This window comes from Cygnus atratus, chromosome 9 (genome assembly GCF_013377495.2).
Source record: "Cygnus atratus isolate AKBS03 ecotype Queensland, Australia chromosome 9, CAtr_DNAZoo_HiC_assembly, whole genome shotgun sequence".
Lineage (NCBI taxonomy): Eukaryota > Metazoa > Chordata > Aves > Anseriformes > Anatidae > Cygnus > Cygnus atratus.
Window position 1 is genome coordinate 24969087 of NC_066370.1, and position 19169 is coordinate 24988255.

Sequence of the window (19169 nt, forward strand, 5' to 3'; positions counted from 1 at the left end):
ATAAAGTGCGGTGATAGTCAGCATCTTAAGTGTTTTTGATGCCTAATGTGGATCTTGATACTGAAAATAAACCACATGCATTTAGCACTAATTGTATGCAAGCTATGATAACAGATTTACTTTACAAGTTCGAACTGTGATCCACAGCTGTAATAACAAGCTTGGAAAAAAAAAATCCTGAGACGAGTCAGTATGGAGCTGCGAAGGCAAACTGAGCTTCTGCTTGATGCTGGCTTGGGTAGTTTGGGTATTTATAAGTAAATGAAAGAGAGGAGTTAAGATCTTCTCCAATGTAATGCATCTTCTCAGCATAGGTTTGGGCACCATGGCTCTGCCGGCACAATGAAGAAGAGCTGTTTTATTTACTCTGGTGTCCCTTCTCCAGATCAAATTACTGGATTTGGGGATTTAATATTTTCCCCTCTTATTTCAGAGAAATCACACAGTTTAATCCCACCTATTCTCACTGCTGCTGCTTTCGAGGGCTACGACTGTGATCTCACGGCCACAGTTTCACTCTGTTATTAAATTCTGAATTATTTCTGTGGTTTTACCTGGATAACGTGTTCGTCAATTGGGATCCCAATTTCTGCAGCCTGGCTGGCTCAGAGGCAGTTCCTGGGGTTTAGGCCTCGTGAAATGGTGAAGGAGCAAAGGCTGCTCACAGAGAAGGTCGAAGATGTGACTCGGTGTCTGTTCTGCCCCGCGGTTACACTGGGCATGATTAACCCAACGAATCTACAAAGTCACTCAGAGGACTCGTATTGCCGTGTCATGTATGGGTTAATACAGGATCAGTGAAGTGCTCTCAAATGATGTTAAAAAATGTACTTTTCTAAGAGTATCTATTGTCCTCTGGTTGCACATGTGTCGTCTGGCCGAGCACCTGCAGAAGAATAAAACGGATCCATGTGTCTGGAGAGCGGGACACTTCCCCAGTGTTTTCCTGCATATTTCAAGCTGTCTGTCCCTCACTCCACACGTCTAGGGGCTGGCCAGTTAGTTGTTTTAATGTACTGCCTAATAGAGACTGTATTTCCTTTGAAATGCACCACTTCAGCCATTTTACCAATTTATTAGAGATGAATTGTTTAAGCTTTAAGCCAGAGAGCTGGAAATAATATTCCTTTAAGAGTATAAACAAAAAGTAGATTTCCTTTGGTTTTCATGTTCAGGAGAAAATTGCAGCATATTTTACTAGTTAAAGGTCAATTTTATATAGACTCATTACAACCATTTTGGTGCTGCACCGTGGACAGCTTTGCCCACTCCGAAAGCGGTGTCTGTCATATCTAAAATACTAAATGCACTTTAATGGTTTTGCATGAAAAAAGGAAAAAAAGGATATTAATTTTGGGGTGCGGGCACTAAAAGTAAAATACTCGCGGGTGTTCAGGGGGCTCAGTGCCTGCTGCCTCTGCCGTGGTCCCAGCGGGACAGGAGCTCAGCCCTGCCACCGTGCCCAGAAGGAGACCAAAACAAAGCAAGGAACCCACACTGGGCTGATGGTTTTAATTAAAGTGCCATGAAGGTCTGTACATGCAGCTGACAACAGCTATGATTTATCTTGTCAGCTCTCATCAGAAGTGTATTCTTTGAAGTAATAGTAATAATAAGAAGAAAAATCATCCCTGACTACCACGGGAAGCAAGTTCTCGCTGCTCCCCCTCTGGCGCCATCCGCTGCGCCGCTGTCAGCTGCGGCCCTCGTGCTGTTGTTCTTCCTGGAGAAGGGAAGGCAGGAAAGGTGGCTCTGGGGGAGCTGAAGGAGCTGTGCCCCGGTGAGAGGTTGTGGGGACCGGCGAGATCGGAGCTCAACAGGATGGTTTTGTGTCTTCAAGGCATGCATAAACCCTTCTGAGCGCCCACCAGCTGGCTGGGAAGCCATTTTGTTTCAGCCAGGAGCCTCGCCACAGCCCCACCGAACTTGGCTGTTTAGGATAATCTGCTGGTTTAGAAATCATGATTAAAACACACAAAGTAATTCAGGATATTTAGCGAGGTCTGATGCCTCTCAATGCTTCTGGGAGTAAAATGAAAAACTCAAGAAGGGCTCTGAGGAAAGCAACCACTTAATTTTGTTTCCTCCTTCTTTGCAGTGCAGCAAGACAAACACCTCCCCTCATGACTGCCTTCAGAAAGTTTTATAATTAAAACGATCGCTGAACTTGCAGACGTTACGTCCCGTGCAGCAAGAGGCGATGTCCTGCGGGCCTACTCATGTCATGCTGCTTGTAGGCCCCTCGAGGAGTGCCCACGGCCCGGGGCTGCACCAGCTCCATTCCTCCCCCGTTAATAATTCCTCCTCAATTATAATGCAAACCAACACCCGCAGCCCTGCTACCGCACCTCAGACCTGAACTTCCTTGAAGTTCTGAGGATTTTAAAATATTGATATTCATTAACAGGGTGATTTTCTGCAACACAAACGCACATTATGTACTGTTATGTACTGGAAACAACGGCAAATGCCGTATCAGAAGTGTTTACATGGCTGTTGTGAAAAACGGCCCCGCGCTAATATATGCCTGTTCCTTAAATTCTGTTAGCAGTTGTAAGACAGTCGGATCCCACCCATGGGAGCGTGTGCCCTCATGAAACACAATTACAATGAGAATATCTCATTATCTCATTGGCTTTAGCTTACTCTTCTGTTACCATGGTTTCAAATACACAGAGGAGTCTGAAACTAAGAGCGCTGCTAACAAAGAACATCTCCTTGTACAATGACATCAGATCGTGTTAGACAGAATAGACTTAATTAAATACCCCCCGACGTGGGCCAAAATATAGAAGTTGGGGATACTTTTAAAAATGGCATCTCCCGGGGGTTTTGTGTGGCTGGAAAGCTCCGCGGTTGCCAAAATCGGCGAGGGACGGAGCTAGCGTGTCCTGGTGGCACAAGGAGCAGCGAGCTGCTGGGAATGCTTTTGGCACTGATGCTCTTTGCCAAGCAGTCCTGCTCCCCTGCTGTCACCCCATTCCTGGCCCTGGCCCACCGTAACCGCAGCCCCATGGCACCTTTGCATAGGACAATGCCCGACCCCTGTATGTCCCCCCGTCTTTTTGGCCCCATGTCCCATGGGATAGCAGAGCCATGCCCGGTGCCGCAGCGCAGCCCCCGTCCAGCCCCACCGCCCAAGAGCCTCGGCTTTGGGTTTCGAGCAGTGGCATTAAAAATTCCACAAATCATTTATTTACCCTGGAGTATATCCGGTGACATAATGTGACAATAATGACATCCCTAGTGGTGTTAATTGATTTTGTCCTGGTAGAGAGGGTAATTTGGCGTCCACAGCAGCTTCTAGATCATGGACTTACTGATTGTCTGCCTAGGTAATATTACTGTTAATGAAGAGAAAACATGCTTTCCTCTTTAAAAGACAGTATGCTAATTATGACAGACAATAGGGAGTCAGAGGTCATTTATTATTTTTAAATAGAGAGTTAATGCTAAATGACTGGCATGGAAGTGCAAAATGACTGTAAATTAATAAGTGCAATTCCTAGCTCATAAAATCCAATGTCACTATTAAATAAAAAGAGAGCATTCATGAAATATTCCAACCATCTTAGTACTTGAAGGTGTGAATAATTAACAGCCAGAAGTTAACATCCACTCGCTTGTAAAAGGTCTGATTAAAAGCGGTGTTCATCATCCACCAAACTATCACAGCCCATTGGGTCAACATCTTCTAATTAATGATTTCTTATTAGAGAGATAAAACATATTTTCTCAGGATAATTATTTTTTAAAAAGGAAGGACTGTTCTGAATGCAATGTGTGGAATAATTAGAAGTTATTTAGTGGGGACAAGACTCGCTGGGTATGTAAGGCAGATTGTGGTGTGGGCACTGGTGGCTGCAGTGTGGCAGTGCCAGGCAGGGTCCCTGGGCAGCTGGGGCGCCCAGACCCGCACTCCAAGCTGACCTTTCCTAAAACCCAACCCCAAAAGTCCATGTTTTCAGCTTTCCTTGAAAATACCACCATGGCAGCACCAACCTACCAACCAGCTGTCACCAATGTTACGGCAAACTCTTATCTTGTCTCCCTCTAGGAATGACCCCAAACCCCAAAGTTTTCTGATGGCAGGAGCTGGTAGAGATGGTGTGCCACATGTCTTCCATCACGTTGCAACATGGGGAGCTGCTGTTTGGCAGCTGATCTTGGATCTGTGGGCTGAAAAGTAGCCTGGAAAGCTGTCAGTGAGGTCTCATGGCAAGGCAGGGCCTGGGATGAACCAAACCTACAGGCGGGAGATGCAAAGAAGAGGTTGTATGTTGTGTAGTCATCCTCTGGTTTTGCATGTTCAAGTTGCACCACAAAAACAGACACTTCTAGATATGTTCTGGAAAGAGTGATACTTCATATTGTCTGGTTAGAGCAGGATGAGAGATGAAGCAAGCTGGATTTCATCGCTAACCAAATATATACGGACTTGTCTCTTTTGCTATATGCATGTAATTTCAATTGGTATTAATAAAGTATTAGGCGAATTCAGTGGAAGGGAGCTGACCTTTATTGCTCTTTGTTGGAAAACTTTGAAAAATTCATTATAGGCCATCACTGGAGGTGTCACTCTAACCTTCATCTCACTCTGCTTCTCCTGTTCCCATCTCGTCTCGGCTTGTGCGTCATGTGCAGAGGCACAGCACAGCTGGTGTGGCCAACTCCTTCTGGCCCTGCAGAATCAGGCCAGCTGCCCCACGTTCACAAGACTGGCTTTTAGCTAAGCCAATCTGAAAAACAGAATCTTACTTTTTATTTGAATTTTAGGCATGTTTTTACCATTTTACAGCTTTTATTCATAGAAATATTTTTTTTTCTTGTTCCACTTCTGCAGCTGAATTTGTACATTAACTTGGCTTCAAGAACTGGGACTCTTAGCATACACTTCACCTGCAACACAATTCACAACAAAATAAAGAATTGGCATCACTTAAAGCTTGGGATCACTGTTGAGGTGAGCACATCTGCTCCTCATACTGATACATGCGTATGAATAATTTACTTTCAAAAATAATTTTGTTAATGGGTTCAGGAATGGATTTAATGTTTGGAACCTGTATTCAAGGACAGTGATTATGACACTGTACAATATACCCTTGGTGTGCAAATAACCCAAAAGATATTAAAAAAAAAAGAGAAGAAGAAGAAAATATCCTTTGAAGGGTGAAGACCTTGAGGTGGTCATTGCTTATCCAGAAATTAGGAACATTGGTCAGTGTGAGCCATGTGAATCTGCATGTTGAAGTGTGGGAGGAAGTACTATTTTAGTGCATTAAAATCATCACAGATAGAGTGAATGGGACCCTCACAGAAAAGGAGGACTATGTCCTACCTAATTCCCTCCTTGGGTTGTAGGGCGATTGTAATCCTATAAAACCTAACTCGGAGAGAGATTTAGGCTGGTGCCGACAATTCTGCTCCCCCTGTGAAAGGGGAGACATGGCTGAGGTTGTAAAGGTGCTGCAGGGGCAGCTCTGTTTTGGGACATGAATTATGGAGAAAGCTGGAGACACCCAAGTCTGGTTAATCTAACAAAAAGGAGAGTAAAAGGGTAATCTCTGAGAGATACAGTGTCCTAAAAGGGAAGGAATTAATGCGGATGAGATGTCAAAGACAGTTAATAATTTAAAAGCCGTAGGTAATGGGCTGACTACTTTCTAGGGATAGATCGGATAGATATGGGAGCAGCCTGGGGTTTTGAAGGACTTTGGCTCATTTGTTGGCGTTGCTTTGTTTTCTCAGTTTGTCAGAGATGTGAGTTAGCAGTGGATGTATTGGGAGGGGTCCCTTCCAACCTCAGCCGTTCTGTGATTCTGCATGAACAGATGCCAAATCCTGGTGCTCCCACGCGCATCCCTCGCGGTGCCTGGTGCCCCACCATTTCCACCGATGCACAGGGCACAGTGGCTCCACTCACTGTGCCCACTCCGGGGGCTCGTTGCTGGGTGGAATACTTGGCACCAGTCTGCAAAATGCCTGGCACAGCGCCGTGACCTCGGGAAGGTCCAACTCGCTGCATGGAGCGGGCATACCAGGAGCTCCAGCTGGGCAGCACCACCCATGGCTCTGGCAGATGCTTCCCAGAGGATGACCAGGAGGATGAATTGTGGCAGGGCTGGTAACTCAGGTCTGGGAGCAGGAAGGGGATGGTTTTGTCGAGGTCCTGGTGCCACATAAACAGAAACAAAGAGCTCCAATGACAGTGCAGTCCCTAAGGCTTGGGGGTTTTGTTTTTAATTTACTTTTTAAACACCGTTTTCTAAGCGCTGACCTCCATTAGAAGCATTTCCTGGTGCTCATTTGCATTTAAAGAAGAGAAGTTCAAGCTCTTAAAACTCCAAATTCTGCAGGAAATGAGGGTTGATGAACCAATATTTACACTAGATTCATTTCGGTGACTAAATGGCATTTTAGCTCTAGTTATAATGAGCGGGTACTGCGCATGCCGCCTTGCTGGTTTGGACTTGCTCTAATGATCTGGAGGTGTGGCTACACTTTAATGATATTCTTTAATAATTTATCAATAGAGTTTGTAAGTGCTAATTTGCACTTTTAGGTGCATATTCTCCTTTTGAAGCCGTTGTACAACCCCCCATTAATGTTAATGGGAATTGTGCTCACATTAAAAGGAGATTATACCCCGTAGGTGTTTAACATCTGACTTATCTAGGTCTTAAATTGCATTGCTGAATGTCATTTCTTTCATTTACCAAGATGGCTTTTTGTTGCTCTGTCACCACGTGAGTGCGACGGGAAAGAATGCTCAAGCAAGGAGAAAAATGGGGACGTGGCGAGTCGGTGCGCCGGCCCCAGCATCCTGCTCGCGGCTCCAACCTGAATTCAGCGTGAGACGTGGGGAGGCTGGCGACGGATCCGCTCCGTCTGGATGCCCGCAGTGCTAAGGGGCCACCGTGGGATGTGGGAGCTGCTGGAGCTGGTGCCCAGGGTGCAGAGGGACAGCCGCAGCCGGGCAGCAGGTTTTCCCCCGGAGTGCTTAAGAGCTGCTTCTAGGACAGTTGTCGTGATATCGTCAGAGGCCAACATTTATGAATTGACGTCTCATTAACAGAACGTAGGTGAAGGCCCGCATTTGTCTTCTCACTCAAAAAATCACTCAAGTTCAAATTGAAATCCTCTTTACTCCACTAAAGTTAATTGGGTTAAACTACACATTTAAGAACTGATTTCACCCCTTAGCACTTTACTAAGCCCACACTTACTAATATCCAGGATTTTGGAAGACAAACAGAATGGGAAACTTATCTGGGTGCAAGGGGTGTGCCTGACTTCTGCAGGCATGCAGTGGCTGCATCCCAGGCCATACGTGAGGGGGTTTGAGAGGCACTAAAACCCATTTTCCCCAGAAATACGTAGTTACAGCTGGCTCTGGACACAGCATCAGTTCAAGCCTATTGAGTGACATCCTTTAGAACTTGAACGTGACTCAGTGTGGGTAAAGATGACTAGCAGAGATACAGGCAACTTCACTGGAAGTTTTCTGATTGTGAGAAAACGTCCTGGAAAGGCCAGCGGTTCCCTAGCACTGCATGCCCTCAGACTTGCCAAGACAGTGGGTTAAAAAACATGACTGTTGTACTTGGCTCTTGGTTAGGAGCATCCTCAGGACAGGAGAGCACAGCAAGTGCAGGAGTCCTCAGGCTGGAAAAAGCAGGTGGAAAGTCTGACTTTCTTATTTTGGATCTGGGACAACAAGGACTGCAGCACCTCTGTCGAATGCTGGAAACAGCGTGATTAATCATGAGACGTGCGGAACATTTCGTGGGCCAGGATGTGGCTGACGATGCCTGCGTGGTTGGGAGAGGCGATGCAGAAAGATGCAGCTCGGCACTGCTCAGGGGTCCTGTGGCTTGAGGTCATCAGCATCCACCTTCATTTGTGTTGAGCTTTGGGAAGAAAAAGCTGGGCAAATGGATCTTCCAGCTGCCAGAGACGTGTCAGATGGGGAGAAAGACCCATCAGCATGGGGACAGCTCAGACACCGGGCTTGTGGGTCCTGCTGTGCCCCTGTGCCCAGGTCCCTGCTCGCCAGCCCCAGGGGGATGTCGGTGCCCTGAGTGCACACCAAGGTCCAGGGGTGGGTTGCACGCTCTGCTCCCCTCGGGGAGGGCACCGCTGGGCTGCTCGGTTTGGGGAAAGTCCCGACCCCTGAGCACCCATCCTCCGAAATCTCACATTGTGTTACAGTGCAGTGCTGGGATGTGTTAGTGGTAGCTGGCTGCGGAGCAGACCTTGCGATGGAGCGGGATGATTTTATATAACACAGGTGTTTGGTATTCATCTGCATAACTTTCTGTGCTCGCCTGTGCACCGGCTGAAAAATATAATGAATGCCTTACATGTTAATCATGAGAGAGACAGAGCCGTCGGAGTGTGCTAGGTGATGAATTATGCATTTGCCCCACCTGGGAGTTAATATTTACCATATCTTGCTGAAATCCATTACGGAGAACAAACATTGTATTTATACGACAAGCTGCAAAGCCGTCCGCTCGCGTTGTTGCGAGCCAGCAGAAGGCAGGACGGGCGCTGAGGGGCGAGCTGGGCTCCGGGATGCTTTCTGTCGTGGTGTGCTCACCCCTGGGGAGGGAGCAGAGCCCCCGCCTCATGGCAGCCCTCCTTGCTCCCAGGGGGAAAGCGGGGTGATGCAGTACTCCTGGGGGCCCTTATACCTGGCACGAGGATGTGGCATGGGAAGGCCAAGCTTACACCAGCCCAGAGGGCAGGGGCTCCCCGTCGCCGCCCCGCAGTGAGGACTGGAACCTCCCGCAGCCCCCGGCACACCCCAAAATGCTGCCCCAGGTCTCCTTGAACACGTGTGCCCCTGGGCCCAGGCCCCTGGTGCCTCCTCCTGAAGTTGTTGTTTTCACCTTGTGCCACCAAGCAGATACCTCTGGCACTCAGCTTGCTTTGAGAAGTGGACACAGATGTTTGGCATTGAGGAATTTTACACCAAAGGCCAAGTGAGGGGAATGAAGAGCTTGTGTATTTATAAAACCTGTGCCCTTCGGGTTGTGCTGCTGAGCCCATGGGCCACCAGAGGAGGAGGAGCAGAGGGGGATGTGTGGGCCTCCCCTGAGGCCCCCCAAAGCCGTGCTTCTCCCCTTCCCAGGGGCTGCTCCCACCTCACCCAGCTCCGTGCTTCCAAAGGGAAATGCTTGTTGGGAGGCTCCGGAGCCTGTACGAGCACTTAAACAAACCTTTCCCATTTTCTTCCTATTTAAATGAATATGAAAACAAAAAGAAATGTTCTTTCCTCAGTGTTCATTTTCCTGACAACGTTTGTAAAGCAAACGCAGTATTTTCTGCCAAGTGCAAGCTCCTGCAGCCCTCAGCATCCCTTCCTGCCCCCTGGGCTGCCCATCCTCACCCTTGGTGCTGTGCCCAGCAGGTTTCATCCCTTTCAGCATGTGTTCCTTGAAATAAAAATACTCGTAAGGTAAACTCGCTGAGGGAAGTGGATGCAACTTTGTGTCTGAGTCTTTTATTTACATAAACCCGTCCACAGTGGAAAAATCTTTGGCAACAAATGGCTCCAAAGCACCCAACAGCACCTCAGACTGCTGCCATTTGGTATAGGGAACTGAAATCTCAAGGGTGCCTTCACGGGGATGCATTGTGCACGTGTGTGGTGCCTGGCAGAACAGCCGATGCCTTTTTCCTGTAGACATGGACACCAATTTTCCGCCAGCACGGGCTGAAGCCCTGCGGCACGGGACCCACACCCGCAGGGCCCACAGGGCAGCACGGAGCTGCTCAGCACTCAGCGGCACGGCGCAGCCGGAGCACGTGGATTTAATTCACTCCCGATTGATCCCGTAATTACAAAATTTGTTTAAAGCTGTTATATTATCTCCTTATTTGACACAATATGGCACAATTTTGTTATAGTATTGAAAACCAAATAAGACAACTGCAGTTGGTAGCATTTCAAAGAAACATTCCCTTTAAGATGAAATCAATCCTGTTTCAAGTTTATTCCCTTGCTTTATGATCGAGGCTCTAGGGGTGTATTTTGCTGAAAAATGTCTTTTTGATTTTTCAGAAATTCTTTAGATTAATATGCAGCTGTCATTGCGAGGCAAATCCAGCCCCGCTTTCATGTGCCTCCTCTCTCCCCAGGCTGCGCTGGGGCTGCCTCTGCCGGGGAGCAGCCGGGGCGGCTCCGTGCAAGCCAGGATGGGGCCCTGCCACCCCCCCAGCCCTCCGTGGCCAGCTCTGCCTCACTTGGCCCTCGCCACCATTTTTGAAGCAGGCGTAAAGCGCGGCTCAATATATAAATACAGCAGTATAAAGAGAGTTTTACTCTTTTGTACCTTCCTCGGAGTGCCTTTTGAAAAGTTGTTTGGCTTGCAGATCATGTCGAACAAACTTTCCAAGGGGATATTTTTGAGTAAATAGGCGCTGAAGGCCGTAAGCGAAGTTTAAGTATTTATATAAACATTTCAGCACTTCTTCCTTCTGCAGCGTCAATCAGCGCGGGGCTGCGGGGCTGCGACGTCGCGCCCACCTCGCTGGCTCCAGTGGGGCTGCGGCACAGCAGGGACCAGACCCAGGAGCTGCACCCGGTGGGGGTTGGACCCAGTGGTCGCCAGGGGTCCCTCCCAGCCCCTGTTTTTCTGTGATTCTGTGCTTCTGGCCCCTCGCAGGGCACCCGGCCGAGGTGGCAGCCAGCTGAGGGCTTCGTTGCCAAAAAATGGGAGCGCTAATCCAAAGTGGCAGGGTAGCGATGGCGCTCATTGACTCAGGGCATCGCTGCTGTATTAGTCCAAGTGCTTGAAGGAAGGAAATAAAACAAGGAATGTCCTTCTGGTGCCTCGTGGAGATTACTTTAAGGAAATACAAATAAGTGCCACAGGAAGAGCTGTTTGACTGCATCCCAGCAAAGCCCTTGCCCAGCTGCTGCTGCCCTGCCTGCTCAGTGAGTGGCTGCCCAGCAGTGCCACGGTGGCTCCTGGCATTTAATTACTAATTAATGAGGTCGTCAGGCAGAGCACCAAGCACCCCTTGCACCCACGCGCAGGGGCTGCACAGGGCAGTGGCGGCTCCTGGGATGAGAGCAAAGAGAGGGGCCAAGCATTCCTGCGAGGGTTTCCATGTGATTTCCCCAGAGATTAATAAAACCTATCACTCTGAAGACCTTTGCATATTTTATTTTCTTATCCAAACTGAGTCCTGCAAACCTGGCATTTCTGTCGTTTCAAAGAATGAAAAACGCTGTTAGGGAATAATACATTAATAGCTGGAATGCTGCAAGCAGTTGTTTTACTAAGGCTGTTTTTGTGCTGGTTGAATAATTCTGTTGATTCCCTCACTTTAACATAAAATTTGTATTTGAGCTGCTTTCTCAGAAGCTTTCTGACACAGCTGGAGATATATGATGAGTCAAAATAAGAATATATGAATGCAGAGAACGCAGCAGCTGGAGTTTTGTGTGCTGAAGTGCTCATCTCTCCTGAAAATTTGGCTCTTCGTTTCTTTGTTCTCTGTTTGATTTCCCTTTTTCCATATTTCTTTCATATTTCCATTTTCCTTCGGGGCAACTGGAAAGAGCTCGGCTGGGACAGGGTTTTTATCATGTGTCAGGAGTCCAAGTTTAGCGCGGCTGGAAAATGCAAAACCGTTTGCTATTTCTGAAAACAAACATCAGCAGTCTGCATAATGAAGTGCCGAGACGTTTTGTAAAAAATGCTGTCGACAAAATATCTGGACAAGCCTGAACCCCCAGGCCCAGAAACATCCCTCCCCGTGCCGCAAACCCTGCAGCAGGCGGGGATGGGGGCTGCACGCCTGCCTCGGGTACCTTTGGTGTCCTGCGGGGGACACCTGCAGAGCTGCTGGGGACGGGACGCATCCAGGAGCCCGGAGCTCCAGACCAGTGTCTGAAAGCACTGAGCTCTTGCCTCTCCGGGACGACGTTACAGAAAGTTTCTCAGCAGAAGGTGCTGTGACTGCATGGGGGTGCGTACGTTCACACAGCCTGTGTCATTTCTCAGCTGCTCACCAGCGCTGTAAGCCTTTCGGAGGGTGATGTTTCTGCACGGAGCTGGAGCCTCTCCAAAGGAATTTCCCAAACTCCTCCCCCCCCGTGTGTTTTATTAACTGTGGTCATTATTTGAAATGATTTATGAGGAATTTTGGCTGCTGTTCCTCTCTCAGTAACCCTTTCTCAGGATTTGATAATTACCCCAAAGCAAACCCTCAGTTTTGGCCATAATTTGTGCTGTGAACTGCAACAGACAGACGTGGCAGGGTGCTGCAACACTTCTCCCTGAGAGCGGTCTGTATAATGCTGTGGTGTTTCATGGCGTTTGGTCATCTTCAGCAAAATAATGCAGTTTTCAGTAAACGCATGCTTGGAGCTCTGTGTCGGGTAGTGTGAAGGCTCCCTCTCTGACACCCGGGAGGAGCAGGGCGCGGAGGCAGCCCACCAGCAGGGCAGCCCTAGCACACCTGGTTTGCTTTGCAGTGGCTAATTTGGGGGATGTGTACCAGGGGAGACCTGACGCTAATCCTGGGCACTTCCATCGGCATTGGCACCGCTTTTGTTTGCTGGCTTGGGCTCGGGCGTGCGGGTGATTTCCACACGTTTCGGATGAAGGATAGTCGCATGCATCTCATGCTCACAGCAGCGTCTTACATTGCTCAAGATTATGCATCTGTCATGTAAGTTATTAAGCCTCTGTGGATTACGTCGCATTACTGCTTAACGGGGAGATGTATTACAGAGCCCAGGAATGTCTTGCCTGTTCCAGCAAAGGACATTGTTTTCCCATATTTCTCTAGAAAGATCGTGCATTATAATCACTGCATACAGTATACCATGTAAAACGATCCCCATATATTTCATACAATAGATACTGTGTCATTTAATTAATTTAGACTAAAGAGGAATGATCAGCATTCCCTAACAACTTTTCCTCCGGGACCATACATGGAAAACCCTCATTCTGTACGGCAGCCAGGGCAGGGAGGCGCTGCTGGAGATAAGGTTTGAGCAGAAGGGAAACGTGCCCCTACTCCCATATTTTCCCCCAAATATATAATGAATTCACAGAAATGATCTGAAGCAGCTGGTGGCTGTGCAACCCACAGCCCCGTGCATACACAGAACCAGCCATAGGAGCAATGCCAGTGCGGAGGCAGTTGGGGAGAGGTGCGTGCTCCATGGCCGATATTTGGGGCTCGGTGCCGGGGGATGCAGGGAGGAGAAGGCCAGCCCGAGGCACCACCATCGCTGCTGGCTGTTCCTCACACTTCCACTTCTTTATTTTATTTTCTTCGGTGAAGTGCTATAGGGAAGTGTTGTGATTGGGGATGTTTATGGCTCATGCAGCCACATGCCTGTGATCGCCCGGAGTCGTAGTGCTGCGTTTTAGCATTCCTGTCCCTGCAGAACCCATTTTTATATTATGGAAATTTCTGCAGACCTTAGGCCATGAGTATTGAACAGTGCTCACCTCTCTCAGCTTCTCATTGACCTACAGTACAATACAGGCTTCTTTGAACATAAAAGCGTCATTGACAACTGCTCTATTACGCCAGAAGATTGTTTACCCATGTGATGGAGGAGGCTTTTAAACTTGCCGCTAATTAGAGGCGTGCTTCTGAGGACAGCCTTCAGTGCAGGAGCTATCACCGGTTTTGTTCATCATGCCCATTGCAGGTGATCTCTCAACGAGGTGTTTGCTGGTTTTGGCCAGCTCTGGGGCTTTACCTCTCTTCTCCTTTCTTCTTGTTCCCATCCCTGCCCCGAGCAAGGGGCCGGGGCAGCGGGGAAGCTCCGCGCCTGGCAGGCACCGAGCCCGCAGTGCAAACCCTCACCGTATTTCATACCTCACCCTTCTTTTTTCCCCACAAATTTATAGCTCCCTGCATTTACTGTAAGCACTATATTCAGCATACATTAAGAGGGTTATTTTAATCACGAGTAGCAGAGCTTCTCCCCCCAAAACAATTTTTCTTCTCGGGAGAGCTAATGCGCACTGGAGGCACAGGTTAGCCCCCGCGATGCTCCTCGGTGAATTAGCTGCGGAAAAGTCTTTCACTGCAGCCTTCAGCAGTTGGAGTATTTAAATATAACCACACAGCTTTCATTTGATATAATAAAAGATTCTCATCTGTATTACTGGGTTCGATATAAGTGGTTTGCCTCTCAGATGTATTACTGTTCATTTCATATTTAGTGATACGGTAATAGCTCAAATCGTGCACTGAGGTCAAGGACAGGCATTGATCTGTTTAAACAAACACCGCTATTAATTAGAGGAGGGGTTGCACTGAAATACCCGGCCTGTGTGGGTCCCTTCAAACGCCCCAAAGCCCTGGTGCTGTCAGGTTTTGTCCCGGTGGCTGTGCTGAAGAGGAGCTGACTGCCGCGATGTGGCCCCAGGGACAACCCGAGGATGACACCTTCTGGGTGTCAGAGCCTTTGCTCCATTATCGGGGCCTTTGCTCCAGTACCCGTCGATCCTCTTCCCACCTCTTTTTCTTCTTTCCTTTCTGAAGTTGCTGCCTAGCCAATTCTTTCTAAGCGAGGAAGTTTTTACAAAGTCTCATGAGCCGTGTCCCATGCCTATAAAGGTTTTATTATTTGGGCAATATGGCCAAAGCTCTCACTTGTCCCCTCTCCAAGACTTCAAACACAAAAACCCAACTCTCCTCCATCCTTACTCACTCACTCACACACACACACACACACACACACACATTTATATCCCAGCTTTCACCAGGTCATCTTAACGAAAACTGCTGAACCGGAAACCAGTGAGTTTATACAAGTACGGCTAAGCTGTCAAGAAAAGCCTTTCCACGTCACAGCAGTGGTTTTATTAAAACCTTTCAACCAAAACCAAAGAGCTTCAATATATCGAGGAGAAGACAGTCACAGAAAAGAGGTGGTGGAAAGCCCCACGGTGTCAGTCCCAGTGGCTGCAGAGGTGAGAGGCACGACGGGCGTCTCAGGGTGGAGGGGGTCTGTCCTTTACCTGTGCATGTCCCAGGGCAAAGGCTCCGGCAAGATCTGGCTGCTCACGGCCTCGCTTGCTCTACTGCACACCCAGAGTCGGTCAGGAACAACTATTTTTGCCCAAACCCACTTGTGGGTGCCTCCCTGACAGCCAGGGCGAAGGGTACGGCCCCCAGGGGGCTGGGGTTGGGGGCTGCGCCCACCCCCAGGGAGGAAGCGCAGCAGAGCCGGCGTTCAGAGGCTGAGCGTAGCCCCGAGTGAAAAACCTGACACAAACACAAAGAGCAGGCAGGATAAACAAATCCCGCTATTGCGAAGTTGCGGAGGCTATCCATCACTGTCAGGGCTCTCCTGACGGTACGAGCCGTCATCGCAATTCAGAGCACCGGCAGCTAGAGCTGTCCCTGTATCTTAAGGGTATCCTTTTCAGAAGACATCAATAACAGGAAAAAAAGAGAGAAACGCTCTTTTTCAAGGGTCTCATCACACTGAAAACTTGCTTGGATTTGTGACAGCACTTTTACATAAAAATAAAAGAATTCACATTTTCCCCATGATGTGGTACCAAAAATCACATTAGCAGATAGTTGAGCAAGAAGCTCAGCATTTAATATGTCCTCATCACATACCCATTTTTAACTATGATATGAAATATTGAATTTCAGGGGTTTAAAATAAAACCCGTCTCTGGAGCAGTGCTTGGGGCACCTCCGTGCGGTGGCGGTAGTGGCAGGGACCGGCCACGTTCGCTGCCGATTCCGTCGGGCTCCAAAGCACGGCCGAGGTCATTTGTCTGGTGCAGGTGGGAAGACTGAACTGATACACATTGGCATGGGGAAGATTAGGGGGGAAGATATGCTCTAAAGCTTAATACATCTGGAATATATATGGGAATCTAGTCCAAGCTAAATGCTGTGCGTGCAGCAGTTGGCGTTGCCACCAAAAACCTGGGGACATTGGTACGACACCGGCCCCCTTCCGAGCCCCTCTCCCTCAAAGCAGCTCTCAAGTGGCCTGGACACGGGGCACAGCCGTAGCTTTTGGGGTTGTGTTTGGGGCCCTTCCTGGCGTGCTCTGTAGCAGCAGCAGCTCAACAGCCTTATTGCAAACATTTTGCAGACACAAGGCTGCCAGCACAAGCCCTGGCTCCTGTCCCGCTGCCAGCCAGCTCAGCTGCCCCAGTCACACTTTGTAGAAGTTATTGCAATTTTACAGGCAGACCTGGGCAAAAGAAGGTGGCTTCCTGTGGCTTTGCCCCATTGCATCCCTCCAGCCCCCAACGCTGCTGCTCCCACTGGTCCCCGCAGCCCCATCAGGAGACGCACGAAGGAAATTATCAACCGGGGAGAGGGAGAAGCATCCACATCTGTGCGGGGAGAGAATGCAATAAATAACAAATGAGATTTGATTATATAACATAATATTACTTTCAATGTAAAAATGAATTACGCTGCATGCGGTAATAAATCATAACTTTACAATTCACCAGCACGGAGCCAGTTCTGAACCACAACATCTGGAGCTCAGGCTGAGCTTCCCAGCTTTTGGGGACACCTTGACCCGAGCTTCATCTCCAGCAGGCCAGATGAGAACCTGAGCCTGATTATCACGGAAGGACCTACGTGGGAAAGGAGGCAACATCAGTCCATGGCATGATGCAAAGCTTGCAAGGAAGCCAGACGGATTATGAACTTTTTTTTTTTTTTTTTTTTTTTTTAAGCTACAGCAAAACAAAGCTGTAAGGTTGGCTACCAGAACAGGTTGCCTGCTGCAGCTCAGGAAGCCCCATGTGAGCTCACGGGGGCACAGCTTGGCCATGTCACCACCCTGGTGGCACCGCACAGCCCCAGTTGTGCCCGCTGCCACCCCACGGCTGCCACCCCGGGTCCCAAGGGGACATCCCCACTGCCCTGCTGCGTGGTGGTGGCAGGAGATATGCCTGGAGCCACGGCCAGGTCGGCTCTCACTAAATCTTGCACAGTTCTCAGTTTAAAACTCTGTGTGCACAGTCTGCACTTTGGCTGCAGCGAGCGAAAAGAGCCCCGCTCGTCCGGCACTAAGCAGTGTCCCTGGTCGCTTTATGGGAAGAAGCAAAGAGAGATGCTTTAAGACCAGGGGAAGAAATACTCGCTTTATTGCTAAGCTTGGCACATCCGTATCTCAGTGAATTGGCTTAACTACAAGTCACAGTCCTCATTTTAAAATATGGGCATTTCTCTGCTGGAAATGCTGTCCTCTAATATTTCCTTGGTCTGAAAGCTGCGAGGGTCAATACATCAGCACTAAAGTCTGCTGAGTGTCTGGAAATAAGGCGGTATCATTTCCAAAAGTAAGTGACCACCAGGCTGCCGTTAGCTCTGACATTGCAGAGGAGGAGATGGCTTTTTGCAACGTTGATTTACTGACAACTGTTGGAAAAGAAGCAAGCAAGAAATGAAAACCCAATATTTCCATTACCGTTTACTTAATAAAAAGATATTGTAGGAAAGTCAGGCATCATAAAACGCCCATCTCCTCTCTACCTTTACAGGATCACACAGTACCTTGAGCCAGAGCAGCAATCAATTAAAGAAGCCTGGAGCAAGCACAGGGGCTGCTCTCCCCCCAGCAGCACCCCCTAGCCCGCTCCAGCCGGGGCTGGGGCACAGCACCAACTGACGGTGACCCCACAACAGCTCTGGAGCGTGCCATGGCACGGTTCTTCCAAGAAACTATCTTGCACACTGAGCGGTTTCTCCTCCAGGGGGTCTGAGATCATCCTCATCATTTTGCCCTCTTGCATGAAACCTCTGCTGGGTGCGGTGGGAGCAGCGCTGCTGGGACGTCGGAGACTGCCCACGTCCCTTATTCCTCAGCCAATAGCTTAATCTATTTTAATGATTATCGGTACTGATGTGCAGTATAATCACCTTGTCTGATACAATTGCTAGAATCTGAAAGTCAACTAGATTTTAACGGTTTATCATTAGGAATATTATTTAGTTGGATTAAGCTGGTCTTAATTCATCTGCAGTCATCATCTCAAAGCTGTTTGGAGCCCATTACGGCAGCCCCTCGTCCCGATATGAATCAGTGCCCTGGCTGCACACTGTATATTCAGCTGCATTTAGCAAGCAGTGACACAGATGGACACTGAAGTACTACAGGCAATTCATATTCATGAACTGTCCCTGCCTCCATTCCAAGCGCTTCAAAAAGCACGGCAGCAGTGGATGGATGTTCCTCTCCGGGTACTGCAGGAGACCTGGTTGGAAGACCTGGTTGGAAACGCTCACGAAACGGAGCCTGGAGAAGCCAGAGCAGCCCTTTCTGGAGCAGGAAAAGTGTTCACCGGCCAGGGTCCCGGGGCTGCAGGATGCCACGGCACATCAAAGCACCCAGCACAAGGGCTTGGGCTCCAGAAGGAGCCACAGAGAGCAGCGAGATAAAGCAGGGACCTTGTACAGGTCTTGTCCGAGCGCTGACATGAGATGGAGACAGGCTCTGCTTTTGTACCTGAAAATAAGGTTGTTCTTCTGCATTCTTGTGCTTCTGGTGCAGCTGTAAACAACCCCCCAGAAAGTATCATACTAAAACCTTGAGGGACCATGTTTGCCGCTGCCACGAGATGCTGCAGAGCTTAAAAGCTGGTTAGTTGGAAGAAGAGGCAAGGAGATTGTTGAGCAGTCAAACCATGCTTCCTTTACACTAATACTACTTTTTCTTTATCCGCAGGAATATAAATATGCATTTAGAAAAAAACACTAGCAACTTACTGTTTCAAGAGCTAGTCAGAAGTGGTGAATTAAGCACATTTTTATTGAAACAAGCAATCAAGATCAGCGTGTAATGACCATTCATAACTCTTCTGCGGACTGAAGTACTGTATTAGGTAAGTTATTTGATTAATTTGTGTAAAAATAAAGCACTCGAGGCATTTTAGATGTTTCCTTTAGTTAATGAGATTTCCATGATAGTTAAAAAATAACATTAGAAAACAATGCTATTAATCCTGGATTACATGCAACGCAGGCAGAAGACTTAGTGGCATAAAGCAGGAAGATTAAGACACCTCGCTCTTCAACAAAACAGCAGTGGTAGAGGCTACGTGCCGTATTTTCCTGCCTGAGATTAACAAAGAGGTAATCAGGAGCTGTCCTTTCGTCTCCAATGTGGTGCATTGGCACAGCCCTAA